Source organism: Balaenoptera musculus, chromosome 14, assembly GCF_009873245.2.
Source record: "Balaenoptera musculus isolate JJ_BM4_2016_0621 chromosome 14, mBalMus1.pri.v3, whole genome shotgun sequence".
Lineage (NCBI taxonomy): Eukaryota > Metazoa > Chordata > Mammalia > Artiodactyla > Balaenopteridae > Balaenoptera > Balaenoptera musculus.
The window spans coordinates 8,670,696-8,687,288 of NC_045798.1; the positions used below are offsets into that span (position 1 = coordinate 8,670,696).

Consider the following 16,593-nt stretch of genomic DNA (forward strand, 5'->3'; position numbering starts at 1 on the left):
TCTAGCTCAAGAGTTCCAAGCCAAATGGAGAAGCCAGTGGAATGGATAGGAACTGGGATCAGGCCACCAGGCTGGATCTGGACGTGTGGAGATGGTGACGTGGAATAGAGCAGGTACAGCAAACAGGAAGTGAGGCTGAGCTCAGGGTCTCTGGAGGCCCCAGGAAGAGGAGGTGGGGAGAGCACCCTAGTCCTCTTCTGATGGAAGAGGGAGGGCGTGGTGAGAGAGTCCATGATTTGAAGACCTCTGTACTTCTCCCTGCCCATTTCATTGCTCTTATCAAAACTCTCACTGTCCATTTTATCCAGTCAAACTTAATTTCCCTTGTCTGTCTCTTTTTCATTCCCACCCCCATTTCCCTTATGCCTGAACAGCCTCCTACTTACCATCTGCCTGCCCAGGAGCTTGCCTTCCTTTACAACTGCACCTACCACTTAGTTTCTCCAATTAAGTGAAAGTTGAATAATTATACTTCTTTTCCCAAAGCACACCTCTTAAATCCCAAATGTCCCTGTGTTGCCATACATGATGAAAAGTCTCTGACTGACTGACTTTCTTTAAAGGAATTACATGAGATTACTCATTAAAAGCACCATGGCTGGTACATAATAGTGTTCAGCGAATTGCAGCTTTTCATTAATAGTGATATGTTATTAATTATAGTAATAATAATAAGAGGATATAAGCTCCTAGAAGACAAGGAGAGTGGTTGCTCTATGCCCAGGTTCAATAAGCCAATATTCAAAGATTGAATTTTAGCAGAGATTATAAATTTTTCTGCCATGCCTAACTTCTTCTAGTTCAACCTGAAATCAGCAGGCCTTCATGTCCCTAACCAGGGCTGATTGGACCAGGATGGGCAACTGCCAAGCAGAGTCAGCACAGTGGCTGGCCAGTGACCAATTGGGATCTCTCTATCAAGAATACAAATTAAGGGGCTTCCCTGGTGGCGCAGTGGTTAAGAATCCACCTGCCAATGCAGGGGACACAGGTTGGAGCCCTGGTGCAGGAAGATCCCACATGCTGCGGAGCAACTAAGCCCGTGAGCCACAACTACTGAGCCCGCGTGCCACAGCTACTGAAGCCCACACACCTAGAGCCTGTGCTCCGCAACAAGAGAAGCCACCACAATGAAAAGCCCGCGCACCACAACAAAGAGTAGCCCCCACTCACCACAGCTAGAGAAAGCCTGCTTGCAGCAACAAAGACCCAACGCAGCCACAATAAATAAATAAATGAACTTTTTAAAAAAAAGAATATAAATTAAGGGACTTCCCTGGTGGTCCAGTGGCTAAGACTCCACGCTCCCAATGCAGGGGACCCCGGTTCAATCCCTGGTCAGGGAACTAGATCCCACAGGCCACAACTAAGTGTTCACACACCGCAACTAAAGATCCCGTGTGCCACAATTAAAGATCCCACATGCCACAACTAAAAGATCCCATGCCACAGCTAAGACCTGGTGCAGCCAAATAAATAAATAAATATTTTTTAAAAAAAGAATATAAATTAAGAGACAAAGGCATTAAGGGACCAAGTAAAAGGAAGAGCTCTAGGGTGAAAGTCCTCCAGCTCTAACTGATGTGGTCCCTGGAATCACTCTGATTTTTGCTCTTGCTAAGGCTATAGCTTTTCTAGGAGATTCCATGAGAACTATGTCTTTAATATGAAAATCATTTTCTGGAGCTAATTTGAATAGGTGGTTCTGAGCATATATCACAACTCTGCCACTTCTATGTGATCTGAAGAAAGTTATTTAACCTCCCTGAGCCTCATTTTCCCCATCTGTAAAAGGGGATGGTAATACCTACTTTACGGTGTCCTGGTGATTAAATGAGGTAGTGCACTCTCATACTAGCACTTATCAAGGATGTATGTCCTTGTTTTTTTCCCTTCTCTGCCCAAAGGTCATTGGAAATGTCCAGATACAGGCACTATATCAGTTAGGATACAGAGCTCAACTGCATGCAATAGAGACCCCAAATAACAGTAGCCTAAATAAGGTAGAAATTGATTTCTTTCTCACATGCAGTCTGGATGAAAATGGTCCAGGGCTGGTATGGCGGCTCTGAGCAATCTCTAGGGTGTTGTCCTCATCACCATGGTCAAAAATGGCTCCCCATCAGGATCAAATTCCCAATAGAAGGATGGAAGAAGGAGGAAAGGAGAAAGAAAGGGCATGTTCCTCCCTTCAAGGGCGTGGCCTGTCACTGCCACTTGCAGCTCATTGGTCAGAACTTAGTCACGTGGCCACACCTACCTGCAACAGGAGGTAGGAAATGTAGTCCTTATTCTGTTTGACCATGTTGCTTGCTTAAAATCGGATCAGGAGTTTTCTTACTTTTATTGAGAAAGGAGAATGGATATTGAAGGACAACCAAGAGTTCCTGCCACTGGTACCAATGGAATGGTCCTTTGACCTGAAGCTGAATGAGTAGCCTCTCCCATATGTGGAAGGAAATCTTTGTCTTCATAGGGGACCTGGACAGCTATAAGGCATGTAATACGGCCCAGCCTGGGAAGAGATCTATAGAGAATTTATTTGCCCAGGTAAATAATGACCTATTTGTGTTTTTCCCAAGGGAATGGGCCCTATCTTGGCACTGATGGGGGTGTCTGAAAGTCAAAGTCTTGGGTGTGGAGTATTGGAGTCTCTGATCAGTTCCTAAGCTGTGTCCTGTAGGAATGTTCTGGGTTCCTTAGGTGATATCAAAGCTCACAGACTCCACAAGATCCAAAAAGTCTTCCCTGATCTGCCAGCTAAAAGAGGTTGCTCTCTCCTTTGAACTCCCATCATACCTGGAGTAGACATCTGTTGGTTTTGTTGTCTGACCTTATTTTCTCTTCTGATTTTCCTTTGACAGAACCGTGCCATCTGCATTCTCGGATGATTCGGTTCAGGTCAAGCTGTCCCCACCCACAGACCCCAGGGGTGGATCCAGGACCAGTCTGAGACACTTCGTCATTGCTACTGTGCTCTGTTCAAGAGTGGACATGTGAGTCAGGTCAGTCTGATATGTCTTGGAACTTTGGTTAAAATTACTGAAACAGTGGTGCTCTCTTTATGCTGGAGTTGCTAAGCTGGTAGGATATGGGCCTAAAATTATTGGCAGCCATTTGCCAGCAGGGAATGAAGTCAACTCAGAGAAATCCAGAGGGAAATGATGGAGGGATTCTTGGTGACATTATTTGAACATCTGGATCAAGCCATGCCAGAAGGCCTGACTAGTTTCAGGAGCCAGTAACTTCCCTTTTCTGCTTAAGCCAGTTGAAGCAGACCCTCTTATCACTTTCAACCAAGAGTCTTGACTAGTAGAGCCTTTGTGCGTACCTTCATAATATGGCTTATCACTTTGAACCTGAGGTTGCAATTATTTCTGAACACATCTCATGTCTCCTCAAGTATCTTGAAACCAGAATGCCACCTAGGTACCAGGCACAGCCCATGTTTTCAGGGAATGCTTGGTGAATGAATGAATGGATTGATGGATAGACCAATGGACTGGTGGATGGATGAATAATGGAAAGAAGTAAAATAGTACATGTCCCTCCTGAGCATCAGGCCCCAAAATAGGAGCCTATGCTTCTCCAGACCTTTCTTACAATCCTTTCCCCATCCTTTTGTTTAATAATTCAGACAACAAATGTTTACTGAACACCTACTATGTGCAAGGCTCTGTGCCAGGAGTTGGGAATATGTAGTGTGGTGGTGAAAAGCTCGTGCTTTGGAACCATACAGAACTGGATTTGAACCCCAGCTGTGCCCGTTACTCTCAGTGTGGCCTTGGACAAGTTGATTAACTCCTCTGAACCTCAATGTCTTCATCTGTAAAATGGGTATTGATGGCATCTTCTTCGTAGGGTGGTTGTGAGAGTAATCGAGATAAGGGACTTAAAGTGTTGAATGGTGCAGGTTCATAATAATTATTATTATAATAAAGTTAACACTATATGCCCTTTACAAATGTTAGCTGTTATGCTCTCCCTTTCCAATTTAACAAGCAAAAGAAAGAATATATACATTTATGTATATATAGAGAGAGAGAAACAGAGACAGAGACAGACAAAGAGACAGAGACAGAGAATGACAGAGAGACAGAGACAGAGAGATAGAGAAAGAAAGAGACAGAGACACAGAAAGAAAGAGACAGAGAGGAAAGATCGAACAGCAAAAATAATTTTAAATGTGTTTTTCTTCTGATAATTGTGGTTTATCTGGGTTTGGGGAAAAAATACTCATCTAAACCAGTGGTTCATTACAGGGGTGATTGTTCACCCCCAGGGGACTTTTGGCAATGTCTGGAGACATTTTTCGTTGTCATGATTGAGGGAGTGCTACTGGCATCTAATGGCCAGGGATGCTGCTAAACATCCGACAATACACAGATCAACGCCCACAGCGAAGAACTGTCTGGTCTAAAATGTCAACAGTGCCAAGGCTGAGAAACTCTGGTCTATACCGTGTTGGTGCCTTGGCTGTAAATTCAATTGTAAACTGAAATCAAGGGCCATAATGTAAGACCCATGGTAGGTGCTCAATGAATGTTTGATAACCACATAAGTGAATGAATGATCAAATGAATGATTATATCTTACATTTGTAATTTGGCCAAGTGCCTGGTATACGGCTGTGTCAGAATGGCTGTTCATAAATGGTTATTGACTCGTTCCTGTAAATGTCCCTCCTGAAGAGCCACCTGTGCAGCAGCTGGGAATGGTGTCCTCCTGGCTGGGGGACAAGATGGCCTCACGGCATCCGTCTGGGGTTACAATCAGTTGCTGTGGGCAGCCACAGGGCGGCAGAGCGGACGGTGTTTCTCCACATAGTGATGGACTCATTGTCCTCTCTCCTGCCCCTCTTCTCTCAGACTCTCTGCAGAGAAGGCTTTAAAGAGCTGAGCTGAGAGCCTATGGATTTAGCTCTTTAGGAAAAGGAGGAAAAAATGAGCCCAGACTGAAGATTACTGTTAATTTGCTTGAGGATCAAGAGCCCGTTAGAATTAGAGAGGGGGTTGGGTTGGTGGGGTGGGACTCTGGTTCATCACCACACTTTTTCTAATTCATTTATGCAACAAATATTTACAGAGTGCCAGGGACTCTTTGGGGTGAGATAACTAAAGAGATCAAAATCCCTACCCTCTTGGTGTTTATATTCTAAAGAAACAGGATGAACAATAGATACTAATATATAGTATGTGAGAGGGCCATGTGCTCTATCGAGAAAAATCAAACAAGGATGGAAGATAAGATGTGCTTAGGGTTGAACATTTTGGTAAAATTGAGGTGAGCTTCACATAACATAAAATTAACCATTTTAAAGTATAGAATTCAGTGGCATTTAGTACATTCTCAGTGTTGTGCAACCACCATCTCTATCTAGTTCCAAAACATTTTCATCACCCCAAAAGGAAAACCCTTACCCACTAAGCAGTCACTCTCCATTCCCTCCTCCCCCACTGCCCCTGGCAACTGTCAATCTACCTTCTGTCTCTATGGATTTACCAGCCCCTGGTAACCACCAATTTTCTTTCTGTCTTCATGGATTTACCTATTATGGACATTTCGCATGAATGGAATCATACACTATGTGGTCTTTAGTGACTGGCTTCTTTCATTTAGTGTAATGTTTTCAAGGTTCGTCCATGTTTTAGAGTGTATCAGTAGCTCATTCCGTTTTGTGGCTGAGCAATATTCCATTGTGTGGCTATATCACATTCTTTTTTAATTAATTAATTTATTTGTTTTTATTTTTGGCTGTGTTGGGTCTTCATTGCTGTGTGTGGGCTTTCTCTAGTTGCGGCGAGCGGGGGCTACTCTTCGTTGTGGTGCGCAGGCTTCTCATTGCGGTGGCTTCTCTTGTTGCGGAGCACGGGTACTAGGGCACGTGGGCTTCAGTAGTTGTGGCTCGTGGGCTCTAGAGCTCAGGCTCAGTAGTTGTGGTGCACGGGTTTAGTTGCTCCACGGCATGTGGGATCTTCCCGGACCAGGGCTCGAACCTGTGTCCCCTGCATTGGCAGGCAGATTCTTAACCACTGAGCCACCAGGGAATTCCCAGAAGATGATTTTTAAGTGAAGACCTTAGGAGGGTGAGGGAGCAAGCCACCAGGACGTCTGGGAAGAACACTGCACGCAGAGGGAACAGTGAGTGCAAAGGCCCTGAGTCAAGTCATTTTCACTTGTCTTTAACTCTATTTTCCTGTCTGCTAATGGGGAAGAATAAGACCATGAAGAGAATATCACATAGAATATTGGCAAATTATCAACACCTGGGCTCGCCCACACACTTGAGCAAGATACAGTTGACCCTTCAACAACACAGGGGTTAGGGGCATCGACCGTCCTCGTAGTTGAAAATCCGAGTATATATGGAGTCAACCCTCCATATCTGTGGTTTGTCCACATCTGCAGATTCAATCAACTATGCATCATGAAGTACTGTAGTATTTACTATTGAAAAAAATCTTTGTGGAAGTGCATCAAGGCAGTTCAAACCCATGTTTTTCAACGGTCAACTGTACTTCTCAGAGCTTCAATCTGCTCACCTGTAAAATAGGGATAATAATTGCTATCTACCTCGCAGTGTTCTCTCAAGAATTAAATTAAATATATACCCAGTCAGGGCCTGGCACATATTAGGGCTCAGAAATGGGTTTGACCATAATTCAAAAAGACACATGCACCCCAATGTTCATTGCAGCCCTATCTACAATAGCCAGGTCATGGAAGCAAACTAAATGCCCATTGACAGACGAATGGATAAAGAAGTTGTGGTACATATATACAATGGAATATTACTCAGCCATAAAAAGAAACGAAACTGGGTCATTTGTAGAGACGTGGATGGATCTAGAGACTGTCATACGGAGTGAAGTAAGTCAGAAAGAGAAAAACAAATATCGCATGTTAATGCATATATGTGGAACCTAGAAAAATGGTACAGATGAACCGGTTTGCAGGGCAGAAATAGAGACACAGATGTAGAGAACAAACGTATGGACACCAAGTGGGGAAAGTGGCGGGGGGTGGTGGTGGTGGGATGAATTGGGAGATTGGGATTGACATGTATACACTGATGTGTATAAAATGGATGACTAGTAAGAACCTGCTGTATAAAAAAATAAATAAAATAAAATTCAAAAAAAAAAAGAAAGGGGTTTGAACCCAGATCAGGAGGACTTCAGATCCTGAGGCCTCCAGGAAGACAATGGTTTATAGGAGAGTCTGAGGGGTTTTGTGGCGGGGAGGCCTGCAGTCTAGCCTGACACAGGCTACCATATACTCTCCTCTATTTATGTTTCTAAGAGCATAATTTGTTTATATACTAACACCAAGCAGGGGGATTAGAGTCTGAATGCCAGCTTTCACCAAGTGACTTTAGGCAAATTTCTTAATCTCTTTTAACTCAATTTCCTCATTTGTGACTCAATATTGTTGACAGGATTCAGGATCATATATGTGTCATAGGAGAATTGATACATAATACATATGAGTGTCACTGGTATGTGGTAGTGCTCAAAAAATTTCCCTCTTTTGTTGCTTCATCATATGTCTGCCCAGCAAATGCCACTTGGGGCATTAAAAAAACCACAAGATTACCTTTAATCATGTCTTCAACACAAGTTGCCATGATGTTTTGCTTTGTTTTGTTTTTTGGTGGCAGGAAGAATGTGGGCTTTGGGGTCTCAGGTGAGAGTTGAGATCCTGGTTCCTGTGCTTACTTGCTGTTGGACCTTGGGCAAGAGTCTTAACCTCTCTGAGCTTTAGTTTCCTGGCCTACCTTATAAAGCAGTTGTAAGGATCTGAGATCATTCTTGTGAAGCACCCAGCACCCAACAGGACTCTTAGCCTCAGAGCTGATGGTGGCCACCTTGGTATGAAGAAAAGGATGGGAAGTCCAAGCTGTTTGGGTGGTGAGGGAAGAACAGGAGAGAAAAGTCCCAATCAGACTATCTAGAAAAGCTCGTGAGAACTTAGCAAGAGTGAAGCCATAATGAGTTTCCAACTCTCATTTTTCTCCCTTTGGAAAAAGCTAAGAATCAGGAGTCCCAAATGTTCTGTCCAAGGCCAGCTCCATGCCCTCGGGCAAGTCCCTTTCCCTCTCTGAGCCTCAGTTTCCTGGGGTCCCTCTCCAAGGACCCTCTCTTCTCTGTATCTACCTGTGCACCGCTAATGACCAGTAGAGGGTAGCGGTGAGCCAACGTTCACTGTGGAGTCCGTGCCTGCAAGTCTTGTTTGCCCTCTTGCTATCATCTGACTCGGGGCAAGAAAACTGTGGTGAAATAATGATAGTAGTATGTTTCTCTTTTTCAAAGAGCCTTATTTTATCCTCAGTGCACAGTCAGAATGAGGTCTTGCCCCAGTACACAAATGAGAAAGCAGAACCTCAGAAGCATAAGAAACTTAACAAGACTGCATATAAACAATCAACAGATAATTTTGTTCATACCACATCCTAAATTCAGAACATTCCAGTGTTAGGAACAGCATTGCTGTATGTCTTGTCTGCTTAGTATTGATAACCCATTACCTACTTTATGGTTCATGAAGTATTTTCTGATCCTCAATATCAGGGGATTCTCCTCTTGTTCTCCCCAGCTTACAGATGAGAAAACTGAGGCTTCTAGAGGTTATGCCATTTGGCTTAGCATTTTCATAATCAGCTCCATCTTAGAGGCTGTTTGGTAGACTCCCAGAAATATTAGCTTAACAACTACAGAACTTGGTGTTTTGCAGCAGTTTTCATATGATGGGACATAGTGGTTTCGAGTCCAGATATTGCTCCTTGTTTTGCAAAAGAAATTAAACTCCTCTCTGTCTCAGCATCTGCACAGGTTATCAGCAATTTCATGTAGAGCTGGAATAGCTCTAGATCAGCAGTGGTACTCAAAAGGGACTATTAAGTGACACACCTGTCCCCAATTCCAGATGCTGACATCTGCCCTCAACCACCCAGATTATCACTGTTTTTGATGATCGTTTTATTTGTATGTGAGTGCAATGTCTTTAAGACATCCCTGGGTCGGTTAAGATGCTGTAACAGAAAGGCACAACTCAAATTAGCTTAAACACTTAAACATTAAGGAAAATTTTACTTCATATAACAAGTAAACTCCAAGGTGGCACGTACAACAACTCAACAAGATTAGCAGAATTATCCTGCCCAAAATGTCAATAGTACTGAGGTTGAGAAGCCCTGGGTTAGACTGATCAGTGCAGGGGTTGGGACTGGAGTCTTCTTCCATGAAGCACATGGCAGTGAAGAAAAGGCAGAGGACACCACACAAAATTGGCGTTTGGAGAGTCTGAAAGAGGAAAGAGGGACTTCTTCACTAAGAAGCTTTTGGGAAGGGAATCGACGACAGTCTCTGTTATAAGCCCTGATGCTGTTAATTTAGCTCCCAGTGAGCTCTCCCTAGCTCACTGTGTGTGCCCTGCTGCTGGGAGTTAGGAGGATATATCAGAATTAACACTTGGTCCTTGCCCTTACCTTGCTTGTAGTCTAGATGTTTAAACCAGGCTCACATTACTTCCTTTTCACTATTATCTTTTTTTTCTCAATTGTAGAAAATACTGAAAGGAATAAAGAAAATCCAGAATCACCCATAACCTATCAAAATAGCTACCACTAACATGTTTGTTTATTTTGTTCTAATCTTGACCCTGCTTTCTAATTATTGCAACTCATGTAAATTATCCCCTCATTCATTCATTCAACAGCTATGGAGCTGAGTGCTGGTGTGTGTGGTTCAGATTCTCACTGTACTAGGATTTCCCAGAAGAACAATTTCATTGTAGCCCGGAATGGTTGAATGGGGGGGGGGGGGTTTGACCTGGGTCTTGAAGTCAATTTGAATGAAGAAAGAGGGTATGAGGGTGGCCTTCCCGTGAGAGGAAGGGAATGTCCCAGGAACAAGGCAGGGGAGGTGGGTGTGGAGAAGAAGACTGGTGCATATTGGGAAGGCTAGAGGAAGGAGTCAGTGGTGGGGGAAGATTCTAGGTGTAATGTAGAGATTTCTTATGAAATTGCAGGGATAATTTTAGGAAGAAGATTCCAGAAGGGCTTAAAAGGATGGCAAGCTTAAAGGTAAACTTGGACGCTACAGGAACCAGGAGATGATCTAAGTAAGTGAAGTAGGAGCAGGTACAAGAAAGAACATAGGCTTCCTGGTCTACACATTCCCCTTCAATAGGTACATGAGATAAAGGAATGTTATTCTATGAAGAACGGCAGCACAAACGTGATGATAATCAGCAACTGACAATGGCTTCCGGATCACACATGTTAGGGAGCAGTGAGAACTGTGGCAAACAGGTCAGTGCATGTCCCATCTGAAGCAGGAAGCCTCTTCTCAGCTTAAGCCAATCTGCCACATAGTATATCCAGATTTCCAGAAATCCAGACAGTCCCAACAAATGCAATTGAGTCTCACTGGTTTTGATTGGCCTCATCCTGAAATATCTCGATTTTCAAATGTTGGTTCATTCTGCTGGTTTGTTTGTTTAGCGTTCTGTGAACCAAACACAACTTGCCTATCTGTCAAACTTAGCCCTGGGGATGCTAGTCTGTTGTCCCTTGGGTAGATGCCAAGATGAATCTTAGTTGGAAGGATGAGAGGGTGGCTAGCAGGGAGATGTCCTTACAAAACCAAAGGATGGGCGAAAAGTTTGTGCAGGAGGACCTCCATCTTCTGAAAAGCAATTCCATGAACATTCATTCAATCCTCACATCAACCCTATGAGATAAAGCAGGTTATTTCCATTACATGCATGGGGAAACTGAGGCTCAGAGAGTGCCCACATTCACAAACTACAAACTAGACCCTCAAGACTGCACTCTTTACCTCCTTGCTGATGGTACCCAAGTTAGAGCTGACTTCAAAGTTCACTAAGAAGTTCAAGACATTGCAAGGAAAATGAACCCTTTTGCTTAAAGGATGCCAACCTGGCTTTTTTGCCCACTGCACCTCCAGTGCCTTTATCTCCTTGTCTTAAGGTGAATGTAACTACTGGGCAGCACTTCTCTGATGATGTGGCAGCCATGGATGGAGTGCACCACTCAGAACTCCTTCCTGAGTGTCTGCTTCGAAGAGCATGGTTGACTGACAGCACTAGTTCCCACCCCTCTGGATCCACCAAGTTCATGCCAAGGCCATACCTCCCCGGGCTGCTCCCAGCCAATGACAGAGCACACTGGGAGTGCTAGTGAAGCCCCACTGCTGCCCGACTTGGAATCCCTCTCACAGCTGACTGTGGCCGGGGAACTCCCGTTCAGCATGGCCAAAACTTTCTTAGAACTGTGCTGCTGTCCAAGGCTCTTCCTACCCAATCCTTCTGTCCCCCTCTCCTTCCAAGGTATCAGACCAGCATCACAGTCTGAACAGTCTCTTGCCTATTCTCACTCCCTTGCCCTTTATCCCTCATAGGCATAAATAAATAAATCCTCAGTAAATCTGCAAATCTGTGCTCGACTTGATGTCTGCTTCTCAGAGGATCTGAACTAACACAGATGACTTCCATTTTGTGAAATGAGCTAGTGAGGTCTACAATCATCCAAACCCAGAGTCATCTGTTGTCAAGGAAACAGGTTTTCACACTGTAATGGTTAGGCCCATGGGCTTTGGAATCAAAATGATGGAGGTGTGAGCCCTACTTGCCAGTGGTATGACCTTAAGGAGGTTTTATAACCCATCCTACTTCCTCATCTGTTGAAAAAAGTGATTCTCAACCAGAAGCGATTTTGTCCCCCAGGGACATTTGGCAATGTCTAGAGGCATTTTTTGATTGTTACAACTGGAGGAACTGGGGGTGTTTGTTATTGCTACTGATGCCTGGTGGGTGGAGACCAGGGATATTGCAAAATAGCCTACAGTGCACAGAGCAGCCCCCCAACACACACACACACACACACACACACACACACACATACAGAGCACAGAATGATCCAACCCAAAATGTCTGTAACGCTGAAGCTGAAAAACCCCGTATAAAATGGAGATGGTAATGGTAGCTAACTCAAAAAGCTGTTGTGAGGATCCAGGGGGACCACTTGTTCAATATCTGTCATTTCTACTCCCCCACTCCCTTGTAAACTCCACAAGGGCAGGGACCATATGATTCTAGGTCAACATTCAGTATCACCAATGACTAGAACATGGAAGGTACTAAGTAAATTATTATGAACTGAAACATTTACCAGATGAGTGCAAATCAACACATGGTAACTATTATTATTATTATTACGACTATTATCATCATCATCATCATCAACACTGTCTTTCCAGACCCTGGCTCAGTGCATGGGGTATAATTGGTCCTCAATATTTGTTGAATGAATGAATGAATGCGAAATGAAGGGGTATTTACTCATTAACAACAAATTTATGTGCTTTGGAGAGATATTGGAAACTCTTGGGAAACAGGCCCCGTCTTTTTTTTTTTTTTTTTTGCCAAGAGGAATTTTGTTCGTCAAAGAAATGACTTGAGAGGATTGAGACCTCGGCCAGCCAGAGTCGGGGGCCTGATTCAACATCATGTAGCGTTTAGGACGCAAATCTTGCTTGGCCTAGGCTAAAAAGGAAAATGGGCCAGGTTTTGTGCGAACTCGCTGTGAAACAAGAGCTGTTTTCAGGGCCCAGGAATACTCTCTGTCCCATGTTTAATTTCTTCCATCTGTCTGGTATCTGACCTCTCCTGCCCTCTAAGCCATTGCCACACATTGTCTGCGCACGTTCCCATATAAGGTGATCTCTCTCTCTCTTTCTCTTCCTCTCTTCCCCTCTCCCTCTTTCTCAGGGTTGGACTGCAGCAGCACTTCCTCCACCCTGCTCTGCCTCTCTCGGCCTTCCCTGGCAGGCTGTGCTGTGAGGATGGATGGCTGGAGAGCGGGAAGGGGCAGGGGGCTGCCAAAGAATGTGGCAGGTTTATTTTTGTTCGGGCTGCATTCTTTGCCAGGCCTGCAGGCCCCAGCCACTTGGGGATGTCACATGCCGATAAGACAGTCGGGGGTGACTGAGACCTGTGGCTCAAATCTGCAACACCCCAGGTGTGAGACGTCATCACGGAGTGGGGGGTGGGGCAGGGAGTGGGGAAGGCAGGGACCCTGAGGTCATGGGACTCGCCTCTTCCCACTACCTTGTGCCTGATTCCCAGAAAGATGTCTGATCCTTCAGAGAAGCAGTTGCAGGAATTGAGATCTGTAACCACTTAGGCCCATCTCTGGGCAAAACCCAACATCTGCGGCAGGGTAGAGAAGAGCCAGGTATCAGGGTGAAATTATTAGCTATGTGACCTTGGGTAAATTGACTGAGTCCTCTGACTCTCAGTTTCCTTATCTGTCAAAATAACATCAACAAATCTACTCAATACTATTCTAGTATCTTAGTCTAATGTAAACTCTGTGGCAGCAATTATTGTCTATTTTGTTCACTGTTGTCTCACCAGCACACAGTAGGAGCTCAAATGTGTTAAACAAATTAAATGAGATAATTCTTTTAAGTGCTCAGCACCTAATAAATAATAACTCTTACTACCTATTCAACAACAACAGATGTTTATTAAGCACCAATTAGGTGCCAGGCCCTGATAGGTGCTGGGGATATAGCAGTGAACAAGACAGACAAGCCCTCAGAGAGCTTATATTCTCATGGGGGAGATATAATAAAGTAAATTAAGTTCTGAGAGTACTAAGTGCTATGGAAGATATTAAAAAAAGGGATGTGGAAGAAGTGTGTTCTTTAAACCTTTTGACTGTGACTCACAGTAAGAGATATGCTTATTGTGTGACCCAGTGAACACCCATGCATGTTCATTAAGCTGAAAGGAAACTTTCACAGAACAGTTGTGGTAGATTGTCTGTGAAGATATCTGCCAGCAATTTGGCAAGCATCATTCCTGGTATGCACATGCCACTCCCCAGTCAAGAGGTAGAGTCTAGGGAATTCCCCTGGCAGTCCAGTGGTTAGGACTCTGCACCCGAGAGGGTCTTATGACTTGCTTTGACCAATGGAAATGATCACTGTACTTGTTCTGGGCCTCAGCTTTAAGAGGCCTGGTGGCTTTCACTTTTATGCCCTTAGTACCCAGCTGCCATGTAAAGAAGCTCAGGTTAGACCCCTGAGTGATGAGAGACCACAAGGAGAAAGAGAGAGTCCACACGAGGGAGAAATGGCAGCCAGCACTGAGGCCCCAGAAAGGAGGGAAGCCATCTTGGATGTTCCAGCCCCAGGCAAGCTCCCAGCCCAACTTAGTCACGTGGTGACCCAGGTGATACCACATGGAGCAGAAGAACTGCCCAGCTGAGCTCACCCACAGACTTGTGGGGGGAAAGGGTTTTTAAAAAAAATATCTTTATTTATTTATTTATTTATTTATTTATGTAGGCTGCGCTGGGTTTTCGTTGCTGCGCGTGGGCTTTCTCTAGTTGTGGCCAGCGGGGGCTACTCTTCGTTGTGGTGTGCGGGCTTCTCATTGAAGTGGGAGGTGGCTTCACTTGTTGCAGAGAACGGACTTCAGTAGTTGTAGCACACGGGCTCGGTAGTTGTGGTTTGCGGGCTCTAGAGCGCAGGCTCAGTAGTTGTGGTGCACGGGCTTAGCTGCTACGCGGCATGTGGGATCTTCCTGTTCCAGGGCTCGAACCTGTGTCCCCTGCTTTGGCAGGCAGATTCTTAACCACTGTACCACAAGGGAAGTCCCAAAAGGTATTGTTTTTAAGCCAATAAATTTGGAGTGGTTTGAATGCAGCAAAAATATTTCTGACAAAGAAATATTTACCCTTATTCTGTGTGATATTTTCTATTCCACTTAATTTCAGTTTTTAAAAATGTTACTCAAGATTTACATTAAACTGATTTAATGATTAAACTGATTTCAGTACCCACTAATGGGCCATAACAGACAAGTCTGCAAAGCACAATGATGGAGAATGACTGGTAGGTGTATTGCTTTAAGTAACAGCGTCAGGAAAGACCTCCTGACCTCCTCAGATGTTAGATGAGAAGCTAACATCTGAGCTGTGACCTGGATGAGGAGGCGGAGCCAGGCTGGTGACGATCTGGGGAAAGAGCAGCCAGGCAGAAGGAACAGCAGTGCAAAGGTCTTGAGGCCGGGATGCGTTTGTTGTGTCTGAGCAACTGAATGGAAACCAGTGGTCGGAGGAGTAGAGAGAGAAGGGAAACCTAGAATGAAATCAGACCTTATACTGTGCAGCTCCTGGGACTTCAGCCACAGGGAGCAAACACAGCTTGGAAGACGGGGTGACCTCCTAAGGGCCTGACTGCCCATCATTTTTTTTTTTAATTGAGGTGAGATTCATATAACATAAAATTAACCTTTTTAAAGGGAAAATTCAGTGGCATTTGGTACATTCACAGTATTGTGCAACCACTACCTCTGTCTATTTCCAGTTTTCCATCGTCCCCAAAGAAAATCTCATATCCATGAAGCCTTTGCTCCACATTCTCCCACACCCCCCACCCCCCCAGCCCCTGGCAATCACCAGCTTGCATTCTGTCCTATGGATTTGGCTTTTCTAGATATTTCATATAAATGGAATCATGCAATATGTGGCCTTTTGTGTCTGGCTTCTTTCACTTAAAGTGTTTTCAAGGTTCATCCCTGTTGCAATATGTATTCGTACTTCATTTCTTTTTATGGCTGAATAATATTCTGCCATATGTTTATACCACACATTGTTCAGCCTTCCATCCATTTGCCCGTCATTTTGATTCTCTATTCCATCTATAGCACTCTTATAGACCTTGATTTGACGTCATCATCCCAGAAGGGAGAAAAGGTCTTGACAACGTGAAGAAGAAGATTTGTGCCCTGCTGCTCCTGGCCTTTTCTTGTCCCATCCCATCAACATTTTCCTGCATGATTCTGAGCTTCCTGATGTCCCAAAATGCAGCTCCACTGCTGGTTACCCTTAAATACTCCCCCTGAATTCTATAAATACACCAACACTCAGCTGGAAAAAAAAGAACTTGAAAGGCATCTGAAATGAAAATACACTTTTTTTCCATCATCAGCCAAGTGTTGTCTCTCCATCTTCTTCCTCTTTGATTCCAGGGTAAGCGCTTGGATTTCAAACCACTAGCCCTACCTGGGAAAGAAAAGAGTTTCCTCAGCAAAGCCCTTGTAGGCAGAGAAAGCTAGATAGCATGTTAACCCTGGCCCTCCCACATAGAAAATCCCTCTGCCTCACACAGAAAACCACTTTGCCTCAGCGGCCTGATTTATGGTCCTTCTTCCAGACTCCGCTGAGCCAGTTTTGAGCCAGTTTAGTGGGTTGGTGTAAATGGCTTTGGGATCAGGGAGACCTGTGTTTGAATCTTGGCTCAGACAGCTGCTAGCTGTGTGACCTTGGGCCCTCTATTAACTCTCCAGGACTCAATTTCCTTCATTACAAAATGGAAAAAGCAATACTGTCCTTGCAGACCTATTGTGAAGATTAAATGAGATGACGTGGGTGTGGGCAGTGTGCAGAAACAGAATTAGACCTAACTCCATGCGATGCCTAGACCTTCAGCTGGAGAACCAGGGAAGCTTAGAGATGCGGCGGTGGTTTGGGTGGCCTCACAGGGCCTTCCTGCCCAT

The 16,593-nt window shown here is 44.5% G+C and overlaps 1 protein-coding gene across 2 annotated transcripts in view; it reads left to right on the plus strand.

The window, feature by feature from the left end:
• The window catches only part of IFT81 (intraflagellar transport 81), a 202,807-nt gene that overhangs the window by 93,582 nt on the left and 92,632 nt on the right, over positions 1 to 16,593 (plus strand). The window contains exon 3 of one of the 2 annotated variants that reach the window (XM_036874999.1): positions 2,865 to 3,005. The gene's annotated coding sequence lies outside the window, so the exon portion shown is untranslated. Of the gene's footprint in view, positions 1 to 2,864; positions 3,006 to 16,593 lie in introns of those variants that run through there. The other variant, XM_036875000.1, reaches the window with a different exon arrangement.